Below are 7,500 nucleotides of genomic sequence, written 5' to 3'. Positions count from 1 at the left end.
GTGAGAGAGAGAAAGAGAGAAAAAGAGGGAATGAGAGAGAGATGGGGATGAAAGAGAGAGAGAGAGAGAGAGAGACTAACGTCTAGACGAGAGCGGACGAGTGTGTGAATGTACAGGATTGTGTCACATAGAAGATGAGAGGCGAAGCTCGGGGCACCTCTGCCCCGCGGACGACACCTCACAGCCCCCACTACCAGCGCTCAGCTACAGCTGGACACACCGCACAACTGGCTAGAGCTAGTGAGCCTGTGTTTGATGCGCTGCTTGTCTGTATGTGTGTGTGTGTGTGTGTGTGTGTGTGTGTGTGTGTGTGTGTGTGTGTGTGTGTGTGTGTGTACAATAGTGAGTGGGCGAGTAAGAGAGCGTAGGTGTATTCGTTGACCAGCTGTGATACCGAACTCTCGTAAGTCTCAGAGTGCTGTTTCACAACCGTTTCACGTCACAACCCCCGAGGATACTCATCCTTCCCGCTATGCCTGAGACAACATAGTTGGTCATCATCATGGTCAGAGCTCAGTATGGGATATGATGACCGGGAACAGACAGCCACATATTCACCATACGTCCACACCAAAAGACAGCCAAGCTCCCCCCACATCAACCAGAGAGACAGGTGCCATCCAGAACCACTAACTCTTAGAGTAAACACACACACACTCCCACAAACGCACACAAACACACGCACACATACGCACACAAACACACACTCTCACACAAACGCACACAAATGCACACACACACACAAACACAAAAACACACACACACACACATTAGAATGACTTTATTTGTGTTCACATAATCAACAAAATCTTGAACACAAACAATAATAGATGTGGAAGCATTGGGCACTCCACTGACTGCCATACATTACATCACTTAGCAGACAGTCTAAGGATACAGGAAGCAACGTCTCCTCCATATCTGACCACTTCCAATTATCACAGACAATGAACAGAATGTTGCCAGTGTCTTAGCTTTTGGCTTGGGCATTCCTACCATCTGTTGGCCCCTCATTACTAGTCTGTGGACATTTTCTAGGCTACCACATATAAACACCAGCAGTTTACATTTATACCCAAGCTGCGTGATCGCATCTTTAAGCGGTTGATATTTTAATACCTTGGTAAGGAAAGCCTCTTCCAGACTATGGTCAAACGTACAGCCTACTTCCAAGATGGTGATTTTTCTACTGTCCTCTTTGACAACGACAGCATCTGGTGTATTAGCTGTAACATTTGAAAATACATTGTGATCACTATTACACAGGCTGAACATGGAAGATAAAACACAGGAGGGTTTAAATGTTTTGGCTGAAGAGTGAACATATGGGATTATGCCCTTAACTAACAGGTCAACAATCCTATCATGCCTTGGGATGTACAACCCTTTGTACACATAGCAGCCATTGAGAATGTGTGACAATGTTTCAGTAACTGACTGATGTTCATGGTGCAGGCAGTGAGGGGAAACGGTGCTAGGGTAGCACAGAGAGAGATTGAGCTTTGTTGGGAGGACTTGTAATCTGGCTTTAACTGTAAAAGTGACTATGGCGTCACAGTACACTTGAGACAGACCAGTCCTGTACAGAGCACTGTGTGTGTGTGTGTGTGTGTGTGTGTGTGTGTGTGTGTGTGTGTGTGTGTGTGTGTGTGTGTGTGAGTGTGTGTGTGTGTGTGAGAGAGCACTGTGTGTGTGTGTGTGTGTGTGTGTGTGACCTACTGCTGGGGTCCAGGTGAGAGCAGAGCAGAGCAGAGAGTCACACCCCAGAGGGCTGACCTGTGACCCTCAGTCCATCCTGACCCTAGTCCGCCCACCACCAGCGGCCCAGTTTGGGGGGGGGGTGACTCCAGAGGAAGCTGCTCTGTTTTTTTCCCCAGGGTAGACAATGAAGGGCCGGCTACTGTCCAGCATGTGGGAGGCCTCACACCACAGCAGTTACATGATGTGAGATGAAAGAGGTTTTGTCCTCTGGGTGGCAGGATTGGGAGGGGGTGGGGGGGGGGCGGAGCACTGCTGGCCCACAGTGTCAGAGAGCAGCTCCACGCACAGCTGAGCAGAACGGGACAAAGCAGGCTATGTATACATCACAAGACAGGGCCATCGCTTCAGTGAGAGTGTGTGAGCTTGTGCGTGTGTGTGGGTAGGTGTGTGAGCTGTGTGCGCGCGTGTGTGTGTGTGTATCACCATGTGTGGTCTTGCTCAGTGTTTTGCCTGGTCCCCATGAGGTCAGTTTTATGACCCTGCTGATATTTTGCTGACTCGGCTGTTCTGCTGACTGTGTGGATTTAGCTAGATGTGTGTGTTCTGCTGCAGATACAGTACTGCACTAGTGAAGCGACGCCAGTGTAAGTGAAGCAACACAGACAACACCTTACTTCATATACTCACCATCAAGAAATGTCGTTAAGTGTGCCAACTGTTGAAAATAGTCATTCCGCATCAATAGCGGTCAAGAAACATGTTTCTATATCGGAAGTGGTCCAAAAAACACAAGGTGTCCACACACACTGAGGAGCCAAACAGCCCCTGACCTCCCGAAGAGGCTGGACCCAGCAGGGGCTCTCGTCGTCTGGCCCGGCGGCCGGCTGGAGGGTTGGCACCAGCTGTCCTCCAACATTGAACCATGGTGGTGGTGGTGGTGGTGGTGGGGGGGTTCCCAGAACCTGATACCCTGGGAAACGCTGCCCACGACGGGACATCCCAGCCCAGCGCCGGAGCCCACATCCTCGCCACGGGCATTCCAGAGGTCCACCGCCACTCGGCCGTCGGCAGCAACGGCGCGGTGATACCCATGATCCCCTGCTTGCCCACAGCTGCCCCGACTCCCTGCTGCCCACACTCGGGGCTGAAGGAGTGACTGGACTCTGGGCAGCTTGTTTTTTTTGGTGGTTTTCAAGGTCATATTTCTCCTGCCTGTCACAGAGCGACCGCAGTGCCAACGACACGCCATTATTGCGGCTGTGTCGTCAAGAGGGAAGGTCACGACAGCGTCCAGGGAGGGGTTCTGTTTACCGGTCATGATTCTCAAGGCCTGTAAGATCATATTCTCTCAAGGCCGATCTCGACCGATGCAACGTACTATAACGGGAATACGCGTTCAGCTATTGTTGAGAAGGCTACGCTTGCGGCGTGATGTCAACCAGGACGCGTGTGCGTGTGTGTGAGGCTCTGCGGTCACGCCTCAGCGAGGAACAACAATGAGCAGAGATACTGTCTGACCTCCGTGGTCTGGCGAGGAGTGTGTGTGTGTCTGAGTGTCACACCATCAAAATGTCAGCCCATCGAGTTGTGTGTGTGTGTGTGTGTGTTTGAGTGTGTATTGTACGTGTGCATGAGCGTGTGTGAGTCGCAGTGTGTATCAGGAAGGGGATGATTATAACTTTCCTCGTCATATATTTTTTCTGGGGCGTGGAAAAACTCCCTTTTTTTGCACAAACAACGCTTGCTCAGAAATGTTTTATTGTTGTTTCATTTGGCCAGTTTTTCTTGATCCTTTTTCATCCACGGGAGCTGGAATACAGGATTTATTTGTCTAAGTACAGGGTTTCCTTAAACATTTGTGCACACTCTCCAGGAATATGAAATGGAGGGTGGATGGGTTGGGCCCTCCTAAACCAGGGGGTGAAGCCATGTCTGCTTACTTTAACACAATACTTCACTGAAGACCTTACCAGCTTGGCCAACCAACACCCGACTTCCATACACATCACAAAGGTATTTGAGGACAGGAGGAGCCAACCAGAGGAGCTGTAGGAGCCTGTGCCAGGGACAGGAGCGTCTGGGGAAATGAATGTCCTAAGAGTTGGCAGATAATACATTGGATTTATTAGCCTCATACAGACCTGTCTCTGGTATAGTACAGTAACCTCACATACCTCTCTCTGGTATAGTACAGTAACCTCATAGACCTGTCTCTGGTATAGTACAGTAACCTCATAGACCTGTCTCTGGTATAGTACAGTAACCTCACAGACCTGTCTCTAGTATAGTACAGTAACCTCACAGACCTGTCTCTAGTATAGTACAGTAACCTCATAGACCTGTCTCTAGTATAGTACAGTAACCTCACAGACCTGTCTCTAGTATAGTACAGTAACCTCATAGACCTGTCTCTAGTATAGTACAGTAACCTCACATACCTCTCTCTGGTATAGTACAGTAACCTCATAGACCTGTCTCTAGTATAGTACAGTAACCTCATAGACCTGTCTCTAGTATAGTACAGTAACCTCATAGAACTGTCTCTGGTATAGTACAGTAACCTCATAGACCTGTCTCTAGTATAGTACAGTAACCTCATAGACCTGTCTTGGTTTAGTACAGTAACCTCACATACCTCTCTCTAGTATAGTACAGTAACCTCATAGACCTGTCTCTGGTATAGTACAGTAACCTCATAGACCTGTCTCTAGTATAGTACAGTAACCTCATAGACCTTTCTCTAGTATAGTACAGTAACCTCATACAGACCTGTCTCTGGTATAGTACAGTAACCTCATACAGACCTGTCTCTGGTATAGTACAGTAACCTCATAGACCTGTCTCTGGTATAGTACAGTAACCTCATAGACCTGTCTCTGGTATAGTACAGTTACCTCATAGACCTGTCTCTAGTATAGTACAGTAACCTCATAGACCTGTCTCTGGTATAGTACAGTAACCTCATAGACCTGTCTCTGGTATAGTACAGTAACCTCATAGACCTGTCTCTGGTATAGTACAGTTACCTCATAGACCTGTCTCTAGTATAGTACAGTAACCTCATAGACCTGTCTCTAGTATAGTACAGTAACCTCATAGACCTGTCTGGTATAGTACAGTAACCTAGGTTGCTGTTTATAAGAAGCCCTAGTCTGTTTTTGTCTGTGTGTGCAGTGCGTGTGTGTGTGTGAGAGAAAGAGAGTGTGTCAGAGTGTGAGTGTATGTGTATGTGAAAGAGACTGTGTGTGTGTGTGTGTGTGTGTGTGTGTGTGTGTGTGTGTGTGTGTGTGTGTGTGTGTGTGTGTGTGAGAGAGAGTGTGTGTGTGCGCGTGTGTGCATATGTGCGTGATTATGTGTATGTGAGCGTGTGTGTGCGTGTGTGTGTATTCCCAGTCCTAGTAATAGTCGTTCAGTCTGCAGGAAACAGAGGCTGTCTGTGTGGAGCCAACATGAAAGCGTTTCCTCCTTGTTGACTTGGTTATTTTCAGCCGATGGCCTGGGGGGGTGGGGGGGGGGGTGGGGGCGACGTCATCATGTTGACATTTCACCTGCAGCGGGAGACCAGCACCCCCCGGACTGGCCGGGGTTCTGGGGAAAGTTGTTCGATTAACAAACAAACATCGAAAGTCGTCTTAGGAAACTATATTCTCCAATTGAATGTTTGAAATGTACAGTAATTCCTAAACATAACATTTGAGAGTTGATTTACACACTTCAGCTGAGGTTGAGGTGGTAGAACACGACGTGGATACAACCCGCCTCAACATTTAGAGTCCTGACTTTCTAACTGTATCTCTCTCTCTCTCCCTCTCCCTCTCCCTCTCTCTCTCTCTCTCTCTCTCTCTCTCTCTCCCTCTCTCTCTCTCTCTCCCTCCATCTCTGTCGTGTGCAGATACCACTCGGCGGTCCTGAGCTCCACGTCGTCCGCTTCTCTCGTTCTCACCCGAGGCACGCGGCTCCCTGTCTCAACCAACCGTCTGCACCGAAGAGTGTGTGCGTGTGCGTGTATGTGTGCGTGTTTGTGTGTGTTTACGTGCGTAATCTAGTCCCATCCGCCACCCGTCAGTACGCGAGCATGCGGGGGATCTGTGTGCCGGTCCTGTGTGTGTGTGTGTGTGTGTCTGTGCTCCTCCACAGGGCCATTTCACAGCCGCCTACAGAAACTGACACCTACACGGTGAGAAAGAGTGAATTTCTCCCTTCACCTCTCTCTCCTTCCGCTCACCTCTCTCTCCCTCCGTTCACCTCTCTCTCCTTCCGCTCACCTCTCTCTCCTTCCGCTCACCTCTCTCTCCCTCCGCTCACCTCTCTCTCCTTCTGCTCACCTCTCTCTCCTTCCGCTCACCTCTCTCTCCTTCTGCTCACCTCTCTCTCCTTCCGCTCACCTCTCTCTCCTGCTCACCTCTCTCTCCTTCCGCTCACCTCTCTCTCCTTCCGCTCACCTCTCTCTCCTGCTCACCTCTCTCTCCCTCCGCTCACCTCTCTCTCCTTCTGCTCACCTCTCTCTCCTTTCGCTCACCTCTCTCTCCTTACTCTCACCTCTCTCTCCCTCCGCTCACCTCTCTCTCCTTCCGCTCACCTCTCTCTCCCTCCCTTCACCTCTCTCTCCCTCCGCTCACCTCTCTCTCCTTCTGCTCACCTCTCTCTCCTTCTGCTCACCTCTCTCTCCCTCCCTTCACCTCTCTCTCTTTCCGCTCACCTCTCTCTCCTTCTGCTCACCTCTCTCTCCCTCCCTTCACCTCTCTCTCCTTCCGCTCACCTCTCTCTCCTTCTGCTCACCTCTCTCTCCCTCCGCTCACCTCTCTCTCCTTCCGCTCACCTCTCTCTCTTTCTGCTCACCTCTCTCTCCTTCCCTTCACCTCTCTCTCCCTCCGCTCACCTCTCTCTCCTTCTGCTCACCTCTCTCTACCTCCCTTCACCTCTCTCTCCTTCTGCTCACCTCTCTCTCCCTCCGCTCACCTCTCTCTCCTTCTGCTCACCTCTCTCTCCCTCCGCTCACCTCTCTCTCCTTCCGCTCACCTCTCTCTCCCTCCCTTCACCTCTCTCTCCCTCCCTTCACCTCTCTTTCCTCCTGCTCACCTCTCTCTCCTTCCGCTCACCTCTCTCTCCTTCTGCTCACCTCTCTCTCCTTCTGCTCACCTCTCTCTCCCTCCGCTCACCTCTCTCTCCCTCCCTTCACCTCTCTCTCTTTCCGCTCACCTCTCTCTCCTTCTGCTCACCTCTCTCTCCCTCCCTTCACCTCTCTCTCCCTCCCTTCACCTCTCTCCCTCCGCTCACCTCTCTCTCCTTCCGCTCACCTCTCTCTCCCTCCGCTCACCTCTCTCTCCCTCCGCTCACCTCTCTCTCCTTCCGCTCACCTCTCTCTCCTTCTGCTCACCTCTCTCTCCCTCCCTTCACCTCTCTCTCCTTCCGCTCACCTCTCTCTCCCTCCGCTCACCTCTCTCTCCTTCCGCTGACCTCTCTCTCCTTCTGCTCACCTCTCTCTCCTTCCCTTCACCTCTCTCTCCTTCTGCTCACCTCTCTCTCCTTCCCTTCACCTCTCTCTCCCTCCGCTCACCTCTCTCTCCTTCCGCTCACCTCTCTCTCCCTCCGCTCACCTCTCTCTCCCTCCGCTCACCTCTCTCTTCCTCCGTTCACCTCTCTCTCCTTCTGCTCACCTCTCTCTCCCTCCCTTCACCTCTCTCTCCCTCCCTTCACCTCTCTCTCCCTCCGCTCACCTCTCTCTCTCCTTCCGCTCACCTCTCTCTCCCTCCGCTCACCTCTCTCTCCCTCCGCTCACCTCTCTCTTCCTCCGTTCAC

Source organism: Borostomias antarcticus (genome assembly GCF_949987555.1).
Source record: "Borostomias antarcticus genome assembly, chromosome: 14".
In the NCBI taxonomy this organism is placed as follows: domain Eukaryota; kingdom Metazoa; phylum Chordata; class Actinopteri; order Stomiiformes; family Stomiidae; genus Borostomias; species Borostomias antarcticus.
This window is presented reverse-complemented; position numbering follows the sequence as displayed.